We start from the raw sequence: 12829 nt of genomic DNA on the forward strand, positions 1-12829 counted from the left end.
TGATCCCTTTATATAAAGTCTAAAAATAGGAAAAAAACACTATGCTGTTAAAAAAGTGAAGGTTGTGTTTACATTTGGAGGCCAGCACCTAAAAGAGGACAGGAGGGGCCTTCTGGGCGGCTGATTCTGTTCTGTTCTTGACCTTTGTGGTGGTTCCATGAAGGAATTCACTACATGCCAGGCATTGAGCTGTATGTTTATAATCTGTGCTCTTTATGTTGTGTCTGATATACTTTGATATTGTAAAAAGGGGGTGAACGTAAGGAGCGTATCACACATAGTAAGTGCCTCAATAAAGGTTAGCTGTTGGGAAGGAAGGAATGAAAACCCATGCTGGTTCTGGCCAGGTAGCTCAGTTGGTTAGCGCATCATCCTGATACGCCAAGGTTGCAGGTTCGATCTCCAGTCAGGGCACACACAAGAATCAGTCCATGAATGCATAGGTAAGTGGAACAACAAATCCATGTTTCTCTGGTTCTCTCTTTCTCTAAAAGCAATAAATAAAATACTTAAAACAACAACAACAACAAAGAAAACCCATGCCTTGCCCCCCAAGTGGAAGTCATTAACAATCAGAACCATGGACAGATCAGAGTCTGCCCTCAAGGAGGGCTGGAGGGAAAGGAAGCGTTGGGGGGGGGGGGGGGGTCTGACACAGGGGACAAGACTAAGGAGAGGCTCAGACCTTCCCCCTAAGTTAGTGGTTCAGTGCCTTCTGGGGGCGTTGCTACCGTGCAGAAAGGAGACTCTATCTAGGGGACTGCGGGTATCTGTGTGTGTGTTCACGCAGAATTTCATTCCATTTTCAAATGTCTGTGGCACCTTGTTTTTCCAAGCCAGCGAACACTGAAAGCTCCCTAGAGAGGCTGGTCCAAGATCTATCTAGTGTAACCAACAGCTTGCTCAAGCCCTTGTAGGCTTTTCTCGCTGTCTTGTGCTTGTATTGATCTGGTTGAGGGACAGGAAAGAGACTCCAGGTAGGGTAAAAATTACCTATGACAGGACATCTTCTCTCAGTCATGTCCAAACTCTGGAAAAAAAGGCATATTTTATATCGATTTAATGAGCTGCTTTACTTGGCAGCGAGTTCCCTGTCACTGGGCAGGGACCCGCACAGAGACAGCACAATGACCTTTCAGGATATTGCAAGGAGTACTCCTACAACATGAAGAACTTGCCCAGGTGCCTGCCAAGGGCACTCTGAGGCTAAAATTCTGTTACTTAAATCAATACACTATTTCCTTGAAGGCATGAATCGCTTCTCTCTGCATTGCCCTCACCCCATACACCAGTATTTTTCCATTTTCCTAGGAATTGAAATATATCATATTGAGCAGGAAACTTGAAAAGCAGGGGGAAGATTTATCCATACCATTGAATAGTACTCAGCGATAAAAAGGGATGAATTATAGATACACATAATAACTTGGATGGAACTCAGGGGCGTGCATTATACTGAGTGGAAAATAAAAAGCCAGTCTCAAAAGGCCGCATGCTGTATGATTCCACTTACGTAACATCCTCAAAATGATAAAATCCTAGAGATGGGGAACAGATGAGGCAGAGATGGTAGGGGGAGGGGATGGTTATAAAGGGTTGCACTTTCGAGGTGATGGGACATTCTTTACCTTGCATGTGGTGGTGACATAACTCTATACACGTGCTAAAATGACATGGGGCTATACAACACTTAGAGCAATGATGACTTTCTGGTTTCGCTGTTGTACTAAATCATGTAAGATGTAATCATTAGAGGAAAGTGAAGGAAGCCTACAGGACTTCTCTATACTACCTTTACAATTTCTTGCGAATCTATAATTATTTCAAAATTGAAAAGATTTAAAAGCATAGAAAACCGCAGTGTTAACACTTTAGCACATTTTCTGTGAATTATTTTCTTCACACAGCATCATATTGTATATGAACTTTGTATCCTGAACTTTTCTCTTCATACATATCAGAGGCACTTTTAATGTCATTACCGACTCCACAGAACAGTCACTTTCGTAGCTGTGTAACAGGCCAAGTTCATGGACTTGTCATCATTTACGTGGCCAGCCATTCCTTGTTGAACACTTGGGCTGTTTCCAATTTTTTACCACTGTAAACAACCTCATAATGAAGATCTCTGTGCAGAAATGGTTAACTACATTTTGAATTCCTTTCTGAGGCCAGACTTTCATTAAAACAATTAAAATTGTCCTGTTTAGTTTTAAGGGGGGAGCCAGTTGTCATGCTGTGAGTCCACTCAAGCAGCCCTATGGAGAGGGGTGGACAACGAGGAACTGAGGTCCCCGACCGCCACCAGCCCCAGCCCGCCGGGCATCTGAGTGTGCGTTCTGGGAGCAGGTCCTGCAGCCCCAGCCCAGCCTTCAGGTGACTGTGCCCCAACCTACACCTGACTGCAACCTCATGCGAGACCCCAAATCAAAACCACGCAGCTAACTATCCACAGAAACTGCATGTGAGATAAATATTTATCATTTTAGGCCATGAAGGTTTTTTTGGGGGGTGGGGGGTGTTACACAGTGATAGATAATTAATACAAGCAGCTGGCTAGGTAACAGGGAGGATTCCCATGGCAGGGAGAGAAGTCCAGGCAAAGGGAACAAATCCAATACAGGAGGAGCAAAAACAAGAGAGAGGATGCTTGTGGGGATGGAGGAGGCCAAGGTCTTGGGGACCGTAACCCACTACAGGCCTGCCTCTTCCTCCCCAGAGAGCCCCATGGCAAAAAGGGGCTTGATCTAGACCTGTGGCAACACCCAGGATGGGCGAGATGGGGGACGACAGCCATCGAGGTTGCAGGCAGTGACTGACCACATCAAAGCGCTGAGAGTCCTTTCAGTTTGAACAGTGCTCCAGCAAACTCGAGGGACCGCAGGCCAGGGCCCAGCGTGGGGAGGAAGGAGCTAGCAGGGACTCAGCTAAGATTCTCATCTGCATCAGAACTGGCAGATGCCATGGGAGGCGGTGACATGGAGGAGAGACACTCCAAGTTCCATTTCTGACTCTGGCAATTACTGTGTGGTCTTAGGCAAATTATTTGACATAACAGAGCCCATAATCTAGGTATGTATCGAGCCCGAGACCTTCAGGTGACGAGATGATGCTCCAACCAACCGAGCATCCAGCTCAGCTACATTTATCAGCTTATTATAAATGATACAAATCAACAGCCAGATGAAGAGGTACACAGGGAGTGGCCAGGCAGGGTCCTATGCACAGAAACTTCTGTCTCCAAGAAATTGGGGTGCACCGCCCTCCCAGCACATGGCTGTAGTCACCAACTCTGAGGCTCAATAATTTTTTAAAATCAAGATAAAAATCACTTGGGGTCCTTGGTACAAATACAGAATGCAGAATGCTGCCTGGCCCCCACCTCCCCTGAATGTGACTCCCTGGGCTGGGACTGGGACCCAGGGTCCGGACCAGGTTCCATGGAGGATTCTTGAGCTCCTAGGGGGTTCAGTCTCCCAGATGGGTGCACACACAAAACCTTCCCAAGGAGTGCTCTTCTGACGGGGTCTCCCAGGCTCTCTCTCACCTCCTTCATGAGGTTCCCTGCTTCCTTGCTGTGGCAGCCACCATGGGCAGGAAGGAGCTCTCATTACTAACCGCACGAAGGCCTCCGCGGTCTAAGCTGAGCCCAGAAGGGCTCTGAGGCCTCTGTGAGCTGCCCTAGTCCACCCCATCGCCTTGCTAAGCTCTGCAAGGCTCACACCTGGGCGCTCATCAGGTTTCCCAGCCTTGCTGTGACCCGGACACCCAACAGGCAGAGGGGGATGGGTAATTGGCAAACTGAATGGCAGTCTCCACCCTTAGGAGCCAGCCCCCAACCCCCGCCCCTGGTCCGACTCCCAGGGCTACCTTCCTAAGCCTGAGCAGCTCTTTCTGAGGCCCTGCCAGGCCAGTCTCTGGCCTCCAGCCTCCCCGTCTCAGGGCTGAGGATGTTGTCTGGCAGGTAATTGGCCTGGGAGGCCCAAAGAGAGGTGGGAGGAGGGGGGAGGACTCAGGGAAGGGGGAGCCCCAGGTGCTGCAGGAAGTGCAGCTGTTGATTAGGTGGCTCCTTCCCAAGGCCTGGGAGATGGGAGCTGCGGAGGCCCAGGGAGCTGCTGATCATAAAGGAGACAAGAGCACAACCAATGGGCATGGACTCAGGAGGTGGGACAACAGGAGGGAGGGGGTCACCGGGTGGAGGGGAACAAAGGGAAAAGAAATTGAGACAACTGTAATAGCATAAACAATAAAGCATATTAAAAAAAAAAAAAAAAGAGGAAACAAGACCCCATTCTGACCCTCACAGGAGATGGCAGGTCTGCCCAGCAGTTACCCTAAGAGCTGCAGTGACACCCCCACTCCTGGAACTCCACTCTTCCTCCCTACATCCGGGGCTTCTTCACAGCCCCACTCAGGATCTCTCCTGTCCCCTGGGGCTGTCCTGTGGAACCACGCAGGGGGAGGGAAGCCAGTTAAGGAAGACCAGGCCCGACTGAGAAGCCCCAGGGAGCCCCTGAGAGAAGAGGACCAGGACAGCGACCCCCAGCTCCAGCTCCAAGCAGGTGGAGTCAAGACTAGAGATGCCCTGAAGGGCCCGGTGGTCAAACAATTGTGATCAAGCGCAGCAATGACAGCCCCTTGACAAGGCCCAGCCCGGGGCTCCCATGAGAAACGCCTGAGTCATGACCACAGCCGCATCCCCGCTCCTCTGAGTGTGGTTCCCGGGCGGCGGCAGCAGCAGCAGCATCAGCATCACCTGGGAACTCACTTTGCGGGCTCAACAGGTGCCCCTCCTTCCCAGACCTACTAACCGGAAGCCTGGGCTCAGCACTCCCGCAGGCCACCAGGTGACTCTCATGCACACCCCAGTAGGGGACCTCAGGCTTAACCTGACGGGACTTGGGAACGGGGCTGCCTGGAAAGCTTCCTTCTTGACAAACTCCTTCACACTCATCAAACATTTATTATGTGCTAGGCCCCATGTCAAGCCTCATTAGGAGCCCAAAGTGGGGAAAATTCTGCTTCCTAGCCCCTAGGCAGACTGACCAGTAAGTACAGGGCAGGCAGGGCAAAGAGCCCCAGGAAGGAGCTGATCTTTCTGGATAGGGGGATTAGAGAGGGGTTCCCAGAGGAGGTGGCCTTTGAACTGGGCCCTGAAGGATGAGTTAGAATCAACAAATAGGCAAGGAAGGCACCAGAAACATTCTTCTAAAACCAAGTCTAACTCTTAAAAGCGTCTGGTTGCTTTTGGAATAAAGTGTCTAAACACAAGCTTCTTCATGATATAGCCCCTGTCTCCTTCATGAACCCCACCCCCTCCGTTCCACTCCTCCATTCACATGTCTGAGTACAACTGAACTTCTCACAGACGCACAGACAAACAGACACACACACAGCATGCTATTGGTTGTTGCCAGGCCTTTGCTCATTCTGTCCCTTCTGCCTCAAATGCCCTCTCTGTTTCTCTTAGTCTAATACCTACCAGTCCTTCAGGACTCACTTCAGGTGTTCCTCCTCCAGGAAGCACTCCTGACTGCTGGCTTGTTAATTATCACCTGTTAAGTCCCCCAAGGCCTGTAACACAGGTTCATCAGTGCCTTCACTACAGTGTATTTAAAAATGTACTTTGCCCTGGCTGGTGTAGCTCAGTGGATTGAGCGTTGGCCTGTGAACCGAAGGGTCGCCAGTTCGGTTCCCAATCAGGGCACAACCCTGGGTTGAGGGACCAGGTCCCCAGTTGGGGGCACACGAGAGGCAACCACACATTGATGTTTCTCTCCCTCTTTCTCCCTCCCTTCCTCTCTCTCTAAAAATACAATAAAAATTTTAAAAATGTACTTTATGATAATCCCCGTTAGAATGTGAAATTCTTGTAAGTAAGCATCTTCTGTAACTTTGTGACCCTAGAGCCTAGCACAGAGCCTGACATGCAATGGGCTTTCAATAAATATTTATTTAGTGAAGGAAAGAAGGGAGAGTGTTAGATGGGAGGTCCAGGAATAAACAATAGTAGGAGTGAAGAGTCTAATAGGGTGTACATCTTACAGGCAAAGGCACAAAATGTTTTCCTGTACATTAAACTTGGAACAGAGGAGATAGCGCTTAGCAGCCAGGAGCCTCCTGCCACCAGCTTACCGGTTTGACAGATCTGGCATATGTGCTTTGAGTCCTGTTGTCATCTGCTGAGCATTGCTGTTAAAATGTTCCAGTGAGTCAAGCCAAGTGTGAATCCAGATAAATCTCTTTAGCACTGTAAGTTGGTTTCTGAGTTGGGGTAAAGGTTTATTGATTCCCAGGAATCCCAGGGGCACATGAAAAAATGTTCAATATCATTAGTCATTTGGGAGATGCAAATCAGATCTACACTTAGGTTCCTTTAACATCTATTAGAATGGCAAAAAGTTAAAGAAGTGAAAATTCCAAGTGCTGGCAAGGATGCAGAGCGAGCAAAACCCTCATACTCTGCCAGTGGGGATGCAAAATGGTACAGCTGCTCTGGACAATAGGTTGGTAGATTCTTATGAAGTTAAACATACGCTTACCCTCTAATCCAGCAATCCCACTCTCAGGTATGACTTGATAAATATGAACACCGCAGTTCACACAACAACCAGTACATGCATGCTTATAGAAGCTCTGTTCAAAATTACCCTAAAATGGAAACAACTCAAATGTCCATCAATAGGTGAGTGATAAACAAATGGGGGTCTATCTATATCACAGAATCCTACTCACTAATAAAGAGGAATGAACTATTGATACATGCAACAACATGGATAAATCTAGATGCATTACGCTAAGCAAATAATCCAATTCTGAAAGGTTATACATTGTATGGCGCCATTTATACAACATTCTGGAAAAGGCGGAAGTTCAGAAGTGGAGAACAGATTGCCAGGGGTTGGGGTGGGAGGAGGGTCTGACTACAAAGAAGAAACTTGAGGGAAATTCTTTGAGTGATGAAATTGTTTTCTATCCTGATCTATGCATATGTTAAAAACCATAGATTTATACACCCAAAATAATGAGTTGTACTATATATAAATTTAGAAAACTAATACCAATTTAAAAGAAAAAAAAAAAGAATCCCAAGGGACAAGGCAGTCACCCATTGTCTCATCTGTGGTGGCCAAGCCACCATCCCCTCTCTAGTCAGCCCCTACGACCCTCCTGCATGGCTCACTAAAGCAAGCGCCACGCCTGGCTGATGCTCCAGATGATGTCACAGCATTGACACCCCCCAAACAATCCTGCCATCTAGCTTGATCTCAGTATCATCTTCATGATGGCAGTTGACTTTGTCTTGTTCCCCAAGGCATCCCCATGAGCCTAGAATAATGCTTATACAGGGTGGGGTAAAAAATGGAGTTTATTCTTTCATTATTTATTAATTACTGGATTATTTACCATACAAACAACTGTAAACCTGTTTTTGCTCCACCCTGTGTATAACAGTCGTGTGTGTTATGTGCCATTGACTCAGCTCCGACTCCTGGTGACTCGTGAATGAGTGACGCCCACAATGTACTGTCCTCACCAACTCTGCTCAGCTCCTGTAGACTCCTGCCTATGGTTTCTTTGATGGAATCAATCCACCTCATATCTGGTCTTCCTCTTTTCCTGGTGCTCTCTGTCTTTCGCAGCATTATTGTCTTTTCCTGCCTTCTCATGATGTGCCCGAAGTAGGATAGCTTTAGTTTGGTCATTTTCGCCTCCAGGCATGTTTCAAGCTTAACTTGCTTCTAGGACCCTCGTGTTTGCCTTTTTGGTGGTCCAGGGTATCCACAGAGCTCTCCTCCAGCACCACATTTGAAATAAATCAGGTTTTTCCCTATCAGTCTTCTTCACTGTCCAACGCTCACATCTGTACATAGTAATTGGGGATGTGAGAGTGTGGATGACCTTCGACTTGGTTCCTAATGACACGTCTTTGTTTTTGATCATTTCCCCTAATTCCTCCATTGCCACCCTCTGAGCCTCAGCCTTCTCTCAACTTCCTGACTGCAGTCTCCATTTGAACTGATGACTGAACCAAGGTAAGAAAATCTTTTAACAACTTTGACGTCTTCGTTGTCTATGTTAAAGTTGTATAATTCTTCTATATTCAGGATTTTTGTCTTCTTGATGTTCAAATGTCCTAATCCTAACAAGAATATGTCAACGAGTATGGAAACAAAACAATGGCCTACCCACTGGAAATGTTCAGTTTACATCCCAATTTTCAAGAAAGCAGTGCCAAGGAGTACAGTAACTCTAAGACTGTTGCTCTAATTTCCCATGTAAGTCAAGTGATGCTCAAGAGGACACAATAAAGGCCCCTACTTTATATGGAGCAAGAAATATTGGAGGTTCAAGGTGGATACAGAAAAGGAACAGGCACTTGAGACCCAATTGTGAACACTCATTGGACAGTGGAGTGCTCTAAAGAATTTCAGAAGGTTAGTCTATGTTTATAGACTGCAGTAAAGCCTGTGACTGCGTGGACCATGAAAAGCTGTGGGCATGACTGTCCTGAGGTATAACCTGTATTGTGGACAGGAAGCCACTGTCAGAACAGAATATATAGAGACAGAATGGTTTCCTGTAGGTGAAGGTGTCAGACAAGGGCATACTTTATCTCAGGGGTCCCAGTCTGTAGCCTGTTCCGTCATCTGAGCTCTGCCTCCTGACCCTCCCCCCTGAGCTCCACCTCCTGTCACCTCCCACCCCCCTGCCCCCTGGGCCCTGTTCGTGGAGAAACCGGTCCCTGGTGCTAAAGTTTGGGGACCACTGCTTTATCTCCTTATTTGTTTGTTTAATCCATCTGAGAACATATACAAAAATCTGGGCTAGACTCAGAGGAAGGAGGAGTGGAAATTGGTGGAAGGAATATCAATATAACAGTTAATCAATATTAATTGATGGAGTAAATATTTGGTATCCATTTACTTCACTGCCTCCAAATTCCAGAACTCACTCTCTGAGCTTAAATACTCATCTCAGCCCCCTTCTCCAATGGTGTCCCTCGCCCCAACTCCTCTCCGGGGATTTTGGCACTTACTATTCCTGCTCGGGTGTGGGCTCTGCCTCTCCTCTGGCCCGAGGGTCTCCTGAGGTCTCCGGTGAGAATTTCTCCCTCTTCCTCTTGATGCATCCCATTATGGCCCCTCAGCCGGAGCCCCAGCGGAAGCAGCCCTGCCCTCACTGCGAACAGTGGTGGCCAGCATGGGGCTGCCACCCTGCCCAAGCAGGAAGGAAGTGTCAGTGGGCCTGACCGAGAAACCACCTCAGGCTCCCATGCCTTGACAGCAGTGTGCGTTTGTGTCTGCCAGAAGGTACTCCCCCCCTCGCCCCCCCAGGTAGTTTGGTTCAATCCCATTCAGTCAAAGTGTTTGTGCGTGTCCCTGGCCGATATGGCTCAGCTGGTTGGAAAGTAGTCCTGTAGGCTGAAAGGTCGCGGGTTCGATTCCCAGTCAGGGCACATACGCTGGTTGCGGGCTCGATCCCCAATCACCCCAGTCAGGGCATGTACAAGAAAGCAGCCAATCAATGTTTCTCACATCAACAGTTCTCTCTGTCAGAACATAGATGCAGCTAGAATGCATACCTGAACCTTTGGTATATGCTAACCAACCTGGCCCTGGACTTAGCCATTTCCAAAGATATGCTGATGAATTTAGCAGTTCCCAAAAGATGTGTTAATGGACTGAAACCATTCCCAGGGGAAATGGTAATGAACCTAGCCCAATATATTAACTAACCTGGTGTGTGTGTGGAGGGGAGAGGGGGTGAGCAATCAGATGTAAATGACCTACTGAATATGTTGATAAGCAAACTCACCCTCACCAAAATGTGTGGTTGACAAGTATAAAAAAGGCGCCTGCAGAAGTGCAGGTGGGACTCCTACGGGCCCATGAGGAGGACCAGGAGTCCCCATTCCCCATTCCCTTTATCCCCATTCCCCTTCCTCCTACGGGCCCTTGAGTTGGTCCGGGAGCTGCCTCCGCCCCCCCCCCCCCCCCCCCCCCGCTTTCCCCCTTCCTTTGTTCCCTCAATAAACCAGTTATCTGTTTCCACAGCAGTCTCTGGGCAATTTCTCAGAGCAGGGATGCCCTGACACTCTCCCCCCCCCCCCACTGACCCCCACTCCCTCTCCCTCACTCTCTCTAAAAGCAATGGAAAAAAAAAATGTCGTTGGGGTTGTTCAGTCATTTGGGCTTGTAATAAAGCCCTCTGGTTCGAATTCTCTGTGTTTCTGCTTACTTCCCTCCAGGCTGGTTGACACTGAAGGCTATTTGGGACCAAGCAGTGGTTATTTCCTCTGTCCTTCACACCTGGCAGGGTCCTGCTCCACAGGAAATCATTATGCACATCACACAGGTGGCCATCTAAGACTCCTGACCTTCTGTACCGCAATCTTTAGAACAGATACTGTCCAGGTAAGTAGACTGCGAGTAAACAGCACAGGTACAGAACAGTTTTCTGCAGCCTTACCAGAATCTTGTACCCTGCCTTGACCCCATCCCCACCCCATCCAAAGAAGGGTCTTTCTCTTGCTTCCCAGCCATGGAAAGTGCATGGCATGTGCACCCAAAAGCAGCCAGAGGGCAGCAAAAGCAGCTCCGGGACTCAAGTCCTATCAACTTGGTCAACTTTTACTCTGTGACAAGCAAGGTCAGAGTCACAAACGGGTGGCTCGAGAGTTACGCCTGCACACAAACGTGTTAGCTCCCTCCGCAGTGTGTTCCAGTTTTTCAATTAGTTGCCAACTTTTTTTTTTTTAATTATTTTATTTATTTGTTTTTAGAGAGAGGGGAAGGGAGGGGGGCAGAGAGGGAGAGAAACATCAGTGTGTGAGAGAAATATCGATGTGTGAGAAATACACACATGACCCCAACCAGGAACCTGGCCCGCAACCCAGGCATGTGTCCTGACTGGGAATCAAACTGGCGACCTTCTGTTTGCAGGCCGGCACTCAGCCCACTGAGCCACACCAGCCAGGGCTAGTTGGCAACACTTGCAAATTGAGAGATTTCCCATGAAAATAAGATCTGGCAATATCAGACCACACTTCCCCCAGGCCTCCCTTCAGTGAGGGACTGGAAAGCAGATCCCTCTTTAGATGGGGCAGATGCCCTGCTGAGATCCAGTTTACTCTCTCCCTCTCCGCTTCTTTCTTTTTCCTGCCTTGCTTTCACAAGCCTCTAGGAGTGCTTAGTTCCCCTGAGCACAAAAAGACATACAAGTCTCCGCCTTCAGGGAGTTTACTACCTAGACATTGTTGAGGTAAGAACATCCAAACCTGCAGAGAATTAGTGTATTTAAGCCAAACGGGCAACTGCCGAGGAGCAAGATCTCCAATGCTTTGGAAAATAAGTTTATTTTATGCATTTGCGATTAAGGAGGGAAAAGGAATGAGGGTGGGAAAGGGATTGAATTCCAAGATAGTTAACAAGATTAGGCACCTTCTTGAGGGTGATTAGGTTTATTTCAAAGGTGTGTTAACCTAGATGCACAAAAACAGTGGGTAGTGCTTGCTTAGCCCTGGCTGGTTTGGCTCAGTGGATTGAGCGTCGGCCTGCGAGCTAAGTGTCGCTTGTTCGATCTTCCAGTCAGGGCACATCAGAGAAGGAAAACTCTGACTCCAAAAAACCTCCGCTGCCTTGCGGCATACCTCTTCAGGGGAAAGGCTAAGGGAGTAAACCCCGACAGAAAATCCGGAGCCGGAGTCCCTAAGGCGGTTTGACGTTGTAGTCAACACTGGCAACTCCTGCGGCGCACCTGAAGCCAAGCTGTATTGACTCCGTCTTTCCCTTGGACCCTTCAGCTGCGAAGAGAGGGGGGGGTCTGCTGCATGGGCAACAGCAGACCCTCCATATCACCCTGCCCAGGCTCTGTAGCTTCAGCTTCACTGGAGAGGACACTCCAGCGTCATCGCAAAATGTTGATTCAACACGGGAGGAGACAGATACCGTGTCACTCCCGAGTCGGACTGCACAGCCATTCTCGGCGGTGCAGATAGACTCTTAAGAAGCTACACCATCGTCTCTCGAGACAGACGGCTGCCCACGACGAGGAGTGCTTGCTTAAGGCAAAGATCAACCTTTTACTAAAAAAGTTATGTGCCTGGGGCGGGCCTACTCACCACAAACTCTCCTGTTAACAATTGATTGTCATATCGCCCGGTGAGGTTACTTTCCCCAGAAACCCTTTTAAAGTAGGGAGGGTTTAGGGGTCGGGGAGGCATTGCATGTAGAAGGAATATGGGCAGCCAAGGTGGAGGCAGGAGAATGCAGGACTATAGGGATAAGAGTTGCCCCCATGGGGTATCTCCCAAGTGGGCAGGTCCATTATTGGGAAGGCAGCACCCGCAGCACCCCCAGCCCTACCCAGATGGGGAGCCGAACCACTTAATAATTTACAACATGGTCAGAATCTGAACAGCAGGGAGGGAAGGTGCTGGACGTTGTAATCACATAGACCCCTATTCAAGTCCTTGGGCCTCCACAATTCGCTCCCACTACCACACCTGTTTAAAATGGGGATATTCAGGCTCAGCCCCTACTGGCGCGATTCAACGGATTGAACGCCTGCCTGCACACTTAAAGGTCACCAGTTTGATTCCCGGTCAGGGCACATGCCTGGGTTGCAGACCTGGTCCCCCTGGTTGGGAGCGTGCCAGAGGCAACCAATCGATGTTTCTCTCCCTTTCTGCCCCCTCCCTTTCCCTCTCTCTAAAAATAAATAAAAATTTTAAATAAAAATAAAGTAAATTGTATATTCATAATTGCTTTACAGCATGGCCTTGAGGATTAAAGGAGAGCGCGGAAACCGCCTGCACAATGCTCCA

The sequence above is a fragment of the Furipterus horrens genome, unplaced genomic scaffold (assembly GCF_987537825.1).
Source record: "Furipterus horrens unplaced genomic scaffold, mFurHor1.1.pri manual_scaffold_2, whole genome shotgun sequence".
Classification (NCBI taxonomy): Eukaryota; Metazoa; Chordata; class Mammalia; order Chiroptera; family Furipteridae; genus Furipterus; species Furipterus horrens.